The sequence below is a fragment of the Grammomys surdaster genome, unplaced genomic scaffold, assembly GCF_004785775.1.
Source record: "Grammomys surdaster isolate TR1022 unplaced genomic scaffold, NIH_TR_1.0 138, whole genome shotgun sequence".
In the NCBI taxonomy this organism is placed as follows: Eukaryota; Metazoa; Chordata; class Mammalia; order Rodentia; family Muridae; genus Grammomys; species Grammomys surdaster.
The window spans coordinates 9015340-9027391 of NW_021604596.1; positions in this window are offsets into that span (position 1 = coordinate 9015340).

Here is a 12052-nt window from a genome sequence, read left to right on the forward strand (position 1 = left end):
GGACATTTATTAGATGATTCTGATAGTAGCTGTTTCAAAGTACAGAGCTGTAATAGTTCATTTGGAGAATCAGCTTGACTGCACTGAGGGATCCCTAGAGGACTGATAAAGCATTACCTCTGAGCATCCTTACAAAGGTATTTCCAGAGAATATTGAGATGAGTTAGGAGGTAACTGCTCTCAAGGAAGGAAGACACCATCCAACTCCCTAGGAGCTCAGAACATGAAGAAAGCTCTGTGGCTCTGCCACCCTTGGCAGGGTTGTTTTTCCTTGCCATTGACATTGGATACCAGATTCAGAGTTCCTCAGGCTCTGAATTCTGAGATGTTTCCAAGAAGCCCTCTGAGAACCCTTGAACCTTTAGCCTTGGTCTAGAGTCTAACATAGCAGTTCTGATTCTAACACTTCCACCTCCTTGGTTTGAGCCAATGTCTGGCTTCCCTCGCTCTCTTGCTTAAAGAATTTCTACAGTGCTGAGAGTTGGTCTTCTACTTCATGGTTATATCTCTGGAAAATCTAACACAAAGATGAAGCCAAGATCCCATGTCTTAGCTAAAGCCAGCTAAAGTCGGGTTGGTGAAATGCAGGCCTCTGTCCCAAAACAGGAAGTCAAATGATTGACCATCCTATTGCCTGAACCAGTCATAACTTTGCTACTGAAAAGACCCTTGGAAAACAAGCTGCCAAATATTACTTCTGCTATCTGAAGGAAAGAATGCCTAAACAAGAGAGAGAAGAAAGGAGACATAGAAAGAATAAAAAAGCACTGAGCAATGGAAATCTGAAAAGACAAAGCAAAGCCTCCCCCATGATCCCCTAGCCTAACAACATGCTAAGGTTTATTCCAAATGTCAAGAGTAGATGCTGGCTTTATCCTAAAAATAACCTTTCCAGTCTTTACTGTGCCGTCTGTCTTTTTAATTCCTTCCTGTAAAATCTTCCTGGTGATGTTTCCCACTAAAAAAGATGCCATCAACACTACATAAAAGCAATACATCTCATATGGTATTACTTAGGAAGAATGCAGGTTATAATATTTCTGGAGAGCAATTTGGCTGTGTAAATCAAAAGCATCTAAAAAGTACAATCTCTTTGACTCCAACAATCCATTTCTTGGAATTTATCCTCAGGGAAACAAGCATGACTGTATCTTCAAACACGTGGCAACATTAATATTCATCAAAGTAAGATTTATTTTTAAAGCATTATAAAATCATAAATGTCTAATAAAATAATATTTTTAAATCTGTGACACATTAAAACTAATCACTTAAATATAGACTATTTTAATTAGCATAAAAGATCTCCAGAATGTAATACTGCATTTTGAAAAACAACTTAAAAGCAGGAGATTTTAAATTATCATTTTGGAAAATACATATGTGAACTAAATAAGAGACCACTATAAACTAAATACTAACCTATAATCTCATTATCAGAGCTTCATAGTTGTTAAATATACTAGATATCTAGATATGCTACAATAAATGTATGTTTTGCAATAAAAACAAATTTAAGTCATTTTGGAATCTTTGAGCAGCTAAAAGGCAAAACTTTTGTATTCCATAAAAGCTAATGAGGAAATGAGAGAGCTCAGTCCTTCAAACACCACTGGAGTTCCGTTGGATTGAACACACTTCCTCAACACTGCCCCACCACCTGGATCTAGTTTCAAGCCATCCAGTCAGTTTTCTATGACCTAATTACTAAGCAATCCTAGAGTCTCCGGTCAACTGGATGGAGGCGATGTTTGAAAACGATCTCTAAGTTGTGAAAATGTTATTTCTGCCCCTGATCCTTTTATTCCAGGACTTTCTTGCTCATTAAATATTCCTCACTTAGCATAATTGCCAAAAACATTTTAAAAATTACAAAAATGATTCTCAATATTCTAGAGTACCTTTTAAAGAATGTAAACTGGAAACAATTACAGAGCTATATGGAGAGGCTCTATTGGAGACAGGATCTTCTGCTTATTAAAACTAAGCAATGAAAGACAGCTTCCTAGCAAGAAATAAAAAAAAAAAAGTGGATTGCCATAGAAGGTCCTACAAACAGAAGTGACAACTTTTTATCTACTTTTAGATTAAAGTTTAATGACTTGTTTGCTATGTAACTATGAGTGTCATTTAATTTTTATGTTTGAATGTGATTAAATTTTATCCTTGCTTTTGAGTGCTCAAATTAATTTATACCCTTAATTTGATTTTGAAAGAAAAAAACTTCTAAAATTGACATGCCCAACAGTTAGCATGGATTCTAGTAGGCATGCTTTAGCATGAAGGGGGAGATGCCACTATCTCTCAAAGCCACTTGGCCTTCCTACTGTGGCAGCTTGTGCAAGATTGTAGCACAGGGTCATAAGGATGGTGGGTTTGCGCTGATTAATGAGTGGGCACTGGAAGACCTCCTCACCACGAATGGAAGCACTGTCTCCCAACCTACTGGACACCAATTATGTACAAAATCTTACACTGACTTCCTTCACTTACTTAAAACAAGAAATAATTATGGCTAGAAGTGCTTTAATTAGTAGCCAAGTGTTTCAGGAAAAAGATCAATCAATGTGTCCTTCAATGGATGAATGGATAAAGAAAAAGTAGTTGATACAATTAAGTAATCAAAAAATGAAATTCTTTAATCCCAGCACTTGGGGGGCAGAGACAGGCAGATTTTTGAGTTTGAGGCCAGCCTGGTCTACAGAGTGAGTTCCAGGACAGCCAGGGCTACACAGAGAAACCCTGTCTCAAAAAAAACCAAAAAAAAATTCTGTTTTTGAAGCAACATTGATGGGACTGGACGAACTTGTTATTAAATGAAATAACCTTAGCATTAAAAATAGACATGTGTCTTCCCTACACATGTGTGCAAACTGAAATTTGACTCCTAGAAATAGAGCATAGAATAGTGATCACTAGAAAAATGGGAAGGGTAAGTAAAAATAAAGACGATGTAAGTCCTAACAGGCAGTTAAGGGGAAAGAAATAGTTGTAATTTTGTATAGCGCATAAAAGGTGATTACAGTTTACAAGAATTTATATGTCCAAAAATAACCAGAAGAAATAAATTCAATCATCCCAATACAAAGAAAGAGTAATTATCCTGACTTTAGCATTATACATCCTATGCATATATCAAATGTATCCCATTAATATGCACAAACTTTAAGAACAGGTAATTAAATAAAGCTTCTATTTTCAATGTTTTCCATAAGTTGCCTCTATGTAGTGTTATGAAATGTTTACTGTGGAGCTTGAAAAAATAGGATTTATATTTCAGAATGGCATACACACAAAAAAAAATAACCTAGTAGGAAAATGTATTTGTGTACATTAATAATAGTAATAATAATAATAAATTAATAATAATAAATTGTGTGCATTAATAATAATGGGATCAGCATACAAGGATGTAACCATGATTCTCACAAAACATCAAAAAAAGTACTATCGATATTTTTATAACTCAGAGAAGAGACACCACAAAGAAGAAAGACAAACATTCTTCCTAGTTTTATGCTTGCTTTAGAGCTGAAAACACCTAACGGTCCCATCTTCCTTCACTAGTTTCTAACATAAGCTAGGGCCCTGGAGAGACAAGGCAGGGTAGAGACACAGGGTTCCATTTGAGGCACAGTGAGCTATGGCTTTAGAAGGAGCCTGAGGAGGCATCAGTGGTAGATAGGATGGATGCTGGAGAGAATATGGATCAGGCCGGAATTGATGCAACTCTCAACGGAGAAAAGAGAATGTCAGGAAGATGACTCCATGCCCATTTTATCTCTGCATACACCAGTGCCAGCTGGGTAAATTCCTTCTGAATCCTGATCATTCTCTCTCAGACACCTACAAAAATCCATCTTTTTCCCATCACCTTTTTCCCTTTTTCAAAGGGGAAACTTGAGTATCAGCACTGACAAATATCTTCTCCCACAATCCCTGCTCCCGGGGACATTTTTATTTTAACTTTACTTTCATTATCCTTATAGCTTCCTTATTTAGCACATAGAAATATAATAGAACTATTATATTTATATAATATATAGTATTATATATGGTAGTTTGCCCATCTCTTAAAATTTATTTATGATAAAGAAAATATTTTGGGGGCTGGAGAATTGGGTCCACAGCTAAAAGCACTCACTACTCCTGCAGAGAAGTTGGGTTGTAGCACCCTGATGATGGCTGTTCACACATCTATAACTTCCATTCCAGGGGAATCCAACGCCTCCTTCTGGCCTCTGCAGCACAAAGTACATACGTGGTGCACAGATATACATGCAGCTTCAAAGTGCTTTCTTCCAGCACTTGGAAGTGAACACCACACTGGTGGCATGGAGAACTTCCTTGCAGTGCAATTGTGCTGCTTTTGTCTTTAAAAAGACAGGCCTGTGTCATGGAAGACACAGCTTGGGGCCCCGCTGCCTGGGCTATGCACACATCATGTGTATTACATGAAACAACAAGTCACCAAACATACACCTGAAGCAGTGCACAAAGAGCAAACCAGAGCTCCATGGTTGCTTTGTGCTAATCTCCTGAGTGATATGGTTAAGTTTTGTCTCTCATTAGATTCCAGTGTATTCTAAGAGTTGATGAAAAGTTTTGTATGTAAATTAAAACCTAAGGCTGGAAGATGTTTTTATACAATGTCATAAATTCTCCAGGATTAGGCACATGAACGATTTTTGTGAGGTGCTTTCTACTTACATAAGCTTTTTGGGTTTTCTGACAAGAAACTAAGATCCATAATAGCTGTTTATTTAAATAGAACACTAATTCTGATTTCTATCCTTATATTCCCTCTCTTATACCATCTCAACAAAGCATAGTAAACATTACTTGAATGCCCTAAGCATGACCTGTCTGGAGGTTAATAATGTTGCTGCAAAAATTCCCTCCATTACTGTTCCCATTGCTGAGAATGTTTTTAATTTTAATTTTAATTTCAATTTTTTTATATTTGAGAACAATCATGTTTGAAAATATAAATTGAAAATAAAAAATATTACAAACACAATTAAAGACATCCTTTTCCCTTCCAAAAATTTTACATAAGGATCAAAAATATTTTATAAAATGTATTTTTATATTTTTTCTTTTTCTTTTTTCTTGTTTTATTGGATGTTTTATTTATTTACATTCTGTATTTTTAAAAGCCAAGGAGCAAAACCTCTAAATCAGTGACTTGGTTTTTAAGGTGCATACATGCATGTGCCCACACCTGTGCAGTAAAACTGTGTGACATGTACTTAGGGAGATAGCTCAGGTGGTAAGAGCTTCCACTCTGTAAGCATAAGGACCTGAGTGCAGACCCTCAGCACCTAGGTAAGATCTGGGTGCATGCACTGGCTCCTGTGCTGCAGGGTGGCAGACACCATTCTGCTGCCAAACTCACAAAGTTCCAGGTGCAGGGCAGCCCCGGGTCAAGAGAATGAAGCGGACACTGGTCATTCCCTGGCCTCCTCATACTCACACATGGACTTTCATATCTACATATACACATGTACATGTGATGCACACACTTAAACCACATTCTCTCACTTTCTCTCTCTCCATCTCTCTTTCAGACACACACACAATTTAATTATTAAAAGTGTAAATGTGAATCTTGACAATGATGGTAGAGATGCTATAGGCGCAGCAGACCAGAATCCTATGAAGGACAGGAGCCAGTTGTACAATCAGCTTCTGAGTCTACACCAATCTAAACTTCATGATTCCGTAGTTAAATCTGCTCATTATAAAAAGCTAGATTTTTGTGGTTAAATATTTCATAATTAGAATGGATAAAATGTAACACACATACTATTTTAGACTTCAAAACAGGGACGAGAATAACTTCTATTTATAAGACAACACTAAAATAAACATCTTTACCCTTTCTGGCCTCAGGTCACTGCATTTTGGAACTCAGAGAAAAGAATGAACTTTATCTTACAACAAGAAGCAGCATAGCCTAGACCACAGATGTCCTTGTGTCTAGGAAGGACCACATCAGCCCTTATCTCAGTAAACATAGTTTTCCAACCATGGACATCAAAGGCTGCACACCACCTTTTACAGAAATGCTCTTCCAGTTAGTAGTAAACCATCCTCATTTTTCAAAGGCAACAGCAACCAGGCACAGTGACGCACATCTGTGGGCCCGGCTACTTCAGAGGTTGGTGCAGTGTGATCACTTGGGCCCAGCAGTTCCGCACAAGCCTGGACAGTATACACGAGAGTGGGATGGCTGCTGTAATCAATTAGAGTAGAAACAATAGATTCAGCAGTACTAGGATATAAATCAGGATGAAACTAGAGATGTTCCCTCTGCTTTGGGCAAATGGTTCAGGCTTGTCCTCGGGAAGAGGAAAGGCTTGGGGGCATGGATTGGGAGGAGGGAGGCTTCAATTGGGATGTCAAGTGAATAAATAAATTACTGGAAAAAATAAGCTGAAAAATACATATATTCACCTAATGAAGTAAAAAAAAATAAAGTTTACTTTTCTTCAAAACTGAAGTAAATTAAAAATGGATATATCTAAGAATGAATTTTTCTATGTTTATGTTTTTATTTTGTTTGTCATCTGAAATGATTGCAAGAGATAAACAAAACCAACACATGATGCAATGGAATCTACAAACTAATTTTTTCTTAACCTTTGCAGACTGTTCTACTAAAATACCACAGACAGGGTGATTTAAATCATGAATATTCCTCACAGTGTGGGTGCTATGGATTCTAAGATAAACATATTGATAGATTTGGCCTCTGAGGAGAACTCACTTCCTGAGCCACAGATGACTGTCTTCTTGTGTCCCCTCAAGACAATGAGAGAGGACTTCCCAGGGTTATCTTTAATAAGAGAGCTACTCACTCACCCTGTAAGTAGTCATCCCCCAAAAGCATCTCCTTCTAACCATGCATTAGATGTTAGGATTTCAACATGTGAACTTAAAAAAAAATGACTTTCATCTTATAACACACAACATTCTGTCTTTAACCCCCAAAATGTACGTGCAGAGTGCATTCATCTGATCTCCAAAGCCCCAAACTCTCAAATCACTTTTAATGTTTATTCTAAAATCCTAATTACAATGTATCACCTAAAAATTATCTAAGTCCATGGAAAGATGATGGGTAAATAGTATCTACTGTATGGTGCTATGAATAAGCCAAGTCAAGATAGGAAAGAAGAGTCTGCATTCCAAAATAGAGAGAAATAGGGAGGTATCAGAAATCACAAAGGGAGTAATCAACAAGCTGGAAAGGAATGCAGAAAAAAGGAGCACACAGCTCCCCTGGTTAAAAAAATGAAGGACGGGGGAGACTGACACCCTGTCCTCAAGAAAGGACCATAGTTCCCACAACCTTCAAATCCAGTTGGCAGTTAATGAAACAGTGACTCCTTCGATGTGACAAGTCACACGTGGAACGGATATCTACTTTGTTACTACCCAGTTCTCTGGGGGCTATGGCTTGGTGCTGTCCTTAGATGGAACTTATTGTACACTGCACTCCACTGGGGATTGAATAACAAGGAATAATCTCAAATCAGGGAGCCTAAGGTAACCTGCCAGATGTGATCCCAATGTGATCACAAGCCATAGAAGGCAGTCATGGAGAAGAACAAGTCATGATACAGACCCACAGAAAGTGTTTGGTGACTGGAAGCTCAGTGAACCCTCAAGAGTAGGCTGTTCACTAAGATCCCCAAATCAGACTAAAAGAGATATCCAAACCAACAAAAATGAAAATCATAACACAGAAACACAAGAAAAATGAAAAAGCAGGATAACACAACTCCTCTGGGGGATTGTAACTCAATTATATAGTCCCAGGATACCTGATACTTCTAAAACTAATCAGAAACTTCAAAGAATAAATAGATAAAAAAAATGAAGTAAGGAAATCAATTTAGGTAGCACATAAGAAAGTTAGCAACATGATAACAACATCAGTGATTAAGATCCTGAAAAACACATGTCAGAAATAAGAGTCAGTCAATCAAATAAAAAATATGGTGAAAGGTATCACCAATGACTAAACAAAGGAAGGATATCAAGACTAAAGAACAGAGACAAGGAAGCACTACGTCAATATAGGAATACTAAAGTGTTACCATAACATTCAGTAACTTGGACAAGATCCAGAGGCCAAGCCTAAGAATTCACTAGGTAGAAGTATCTAAAATAATAAATTTCAAGGAAATGTATTAAATAAAATTATAGGCAAATTTTTTCCTAATCTAGGGAGAGAAATGTCCATTCAAGCACAGAAGGCCTTTAAAACTGCTAAAGATATGAGCAGAGAAGAATTTTCCACAGCATTAGAGTCAAAACTACAAAACAAAGAAATAACAAGAAAAGATGTGAGGGAAAAGGTTTTACAATCTGCAAAGAGAAGCCATCAGAGTAACGCTGAACCTTCCAGCATGAAGTCTAAACCCAGCAAAGTATGAAATGTCTTCATTCAAGCCCTGAAGACAAGAACACAGCTGCAGTAACCATCAGCAGAGAAGACAAGCACAAGCTAAAGGAACTTGTGACCACCAAGCCAGCACTGCAGATGACACATAATGGAATCCTAACCCCGAGACAGAAAAAAATCATCTCAATCACGATTGCCCAGGAAGAAATAAATTTCAAGAGAGGAAGACATAAACACTGAAAAACTAAGAAAGAATAAATCATGTCCAACTTAGTAAAACAGCAACACTTAACATGAATAGGGGAGAAAGAAAAACCACAATAATCATATCCTCAAGGAAAGGGCCGGCAAGCTCTCTCTATCCCCTAAATAAACCAACTAGCGACTGAATTAAAATGTAAGCTCTATTTCTTCTACATAAGAAATGAACTACAAAGACACACATAGACTGAAAGTGAATGGATGGATGTTCGTGAACATATCAAGTAAGTGGAAGCCAAAAGGAACTAATAACCATGTTTGCATCTGATAAAGCAGACCTCAAGCAAAAATAGTCCAAAGATACTACCTAAGGGTAAAAATATGGCAAAGGACATCACAAGCAAATGGAACCAAACAGTTGTCACTGTTCTAATACCTGATCCACTCCAACATAAACCAAAAGTAGTGAGAGAGCATAAAGAAGGTAGAATCACACTTGTTAAAGGAACAGTTCATCTAGAGAATACTATAATTCTAAACATACACAACAAGTATATCCAATTTCATAAAGCAAATACTATTAGATATAAAGTTACAGATTAACTCCTAGCATAATAGTGACTTCAACACCCTACTCTCACCAATAAACAGGGTACCCAACAATAAATAAACAGATTAACAATAAATTAAGTGATGCACATTGGCTACAGGACATAAAGCAATCAATGTCAAACTGACCAAGAAACTTCCTCCAATTTAGTTAGCTGACAGGTGCTGTGCAGGGTGCTGGGAGACAAAAGCCCGTCGATGGTCTTAACAAGCACTGGACCCTGCATGCTGGAAGACCAACCTGCCAAGCAAGATGTGCCCACTCGGTCTAATAGCAGCATGGCTGTCACGGTGTGATGTTAAGACCTACTCTACAAGAGGAAGTTTCTCACCTGATAATGCAATCCAAGTCAAAAGGGTCATAAGCCCTAGATCATGCTGTCACTGTGTGTTCTAAATATTTACGTTTATAACAGTGCACCTGGGCTGCTCTTGGTGTTTGTTAGAGAAGCTTATTTTTGCAGTGGAAAGCAGTCAATTGAGAGATGTATAACTAACCACGGTTCTGAGAATAAGAGGCCTGAATGCTCATCCCTAGATAGAACACCTATATCAACCCCACGCCCAAGGCTCAGGGAACGCTGAGGAAGAAGTGGAGGAGAAAATGTAAAAGCTGGACAATGCTGGGAGGAATTCTGTGAAATGCTGACTTCTGGACATGAGGAGGCTACCACACTATGAACTCACAACATCTGCAGTTACCTACACAAGATCAAACCAAAACAAGAGCAAAATTCTGGCTATCATATGCTGTCTTATGCATGTAAGCTGCACACACACAGGCACTTATGAACACATTAACATGAACATAAATGTACACATATACACATTCACACATAAGAAAAGAACACATCAAAAAGATATTCAACATGGCCAAGCTCATTTTATTATTGAGATGCAGATGGTTCAACATGCTTAAGGAAATAAATGTAACACATCAAATAAGTGAATGGAAGAACAGAAATCTCATGATAATCTCAAGAAATGTAAGAAAGGCTTTTGACAAAATCCAAAACCCCTTCATGAAAAACAGTCCAAAGAAACCAAGAATATAAAGAATCTAATTCAATATAAAAGGCTATATGCCACAAACCTATAACTTTATTAGTTTTCGTCAGTTAATATACTAGGGGAAGAAGGGATCCAGGACTGGAAAGATTATAACAGAGAGTAATGAGGCATGAAGACAATCAAAATACACTATAAATATACATAAAACTGTGAAGAAAGTTAGTTTTTGGGCTGGAAAGATGGCTCAGTGGTTAAGAGCACTGGCTGCACTTCCAGAGGTCCTGAGTTCAAATCCCAGCAACCACATGGTGGCTCACAACCATCTGTAATGAGATCTGATGCCCTCTTCTGGTGTGTCTGAAGACAGCTACAGTGTATTCATATATAATAAATAAATCTTTAAAAAAAAAAGAAAGTTAGTTTTTAAAATGGATACATGTGAAAGAATTGCTGGATTACCAGAAATGTGCAAGCTTTCCTTAACTACCCATAATTATTTAATTCTAGTAATTTTATATAATTTGAGTAAAATAATTTCTAACTCTGACTTCCAACACTAAGAAATACTGTTTGGCCAATTTGCTACTTGTCAACTATTTTGTTCATATATTCATTCAGCAAATATTTACTCAATACTTACTTATTATGCCAACTATTCATGTATCCAAAGCTTGGTGAAAATGTCCAAACTACTTTGAGGTTATATGTAAGTTTCTATGATATTCTCTATAATCACTGTATAATTTAACCGACTGACATATCTGTCTGCAGTGTCTATATACATGATAGATGGGAGGTCCATTTTACTGGGCTGCTTTATAGAACTCTTATACTAAGCCCCCGTGATATACTCAAATATGTTTGCAAAAGGTTTATATAAGTTTCCAAATACATTTCTGATTTATGGTAAAAAAAGTATTCTGTAATAAAAATTAGTACAAACAGGCAAGCAATTGGGAATGTAAGTATTCAAATATTATGTATTTTGACACTGGAACTGCTGGATACTTTGGGAAGATTCCTAAAAGACAAGCAAGGAAAAGACTCACTTTTTTTCTAAAAAAGGACAGGAAAAAATCTTCAGATTGTGATACAGTTTTGAAAGTTGAAAACCAGGTAAAAGGAGGAACACTGTGTAGTAAAAGCTATTGAGATGAAGAAAGCCTCATGCTGCCTATTAGCTCTGCAGCAAAGATTCCTGATGAAGACTAGGCTGACAGGGTCGTGCTCTGTCGTTGTTCTCACAGGGCTCATTGACATGGCTGCCTGATAAAACAGAATGACCATGTGTCCTACTCCGCTTCTAACCTGTGTTATAAATATCAAAGCTTCCAAATTGAGAGTAATACAGATCGCACCACTTCTTTGTCAACAAATTCAACCATAATTCTTTCAGGATAGATTAGCAAGTCTTTATCACACTATAAAATGGCGGTGTGACTTGACTTTCATTTCTTTCCACTCTTCTCATGAAACAGCTCAAATGTTGCTAGTGGCAATCTTTGACAATGCACAGGAACAGTGACTGTGGTGGCAAGACACATGCATCATCTGGAAGCCTGGAGCACATGTAACTGCATGTAGCCATTCCACCATGTCCCCTTTTCGTGGGGAAGATGGGAACTTGCCCCATTTATGAAGACACAAATGGACATACTGTATCAAATCAGGGCCTGTCATGAAGATAAAAAGGAATATGAAAAGTAAATCTGATCAAGGGAGTTTTCCAAGGAAGAAAGAAAAACAGAATTATGATAAAACTCAGCTTCCAGCTTTAATCTCGATACTGGAAGAGGAGAAAGTGCTTTGAGAGGC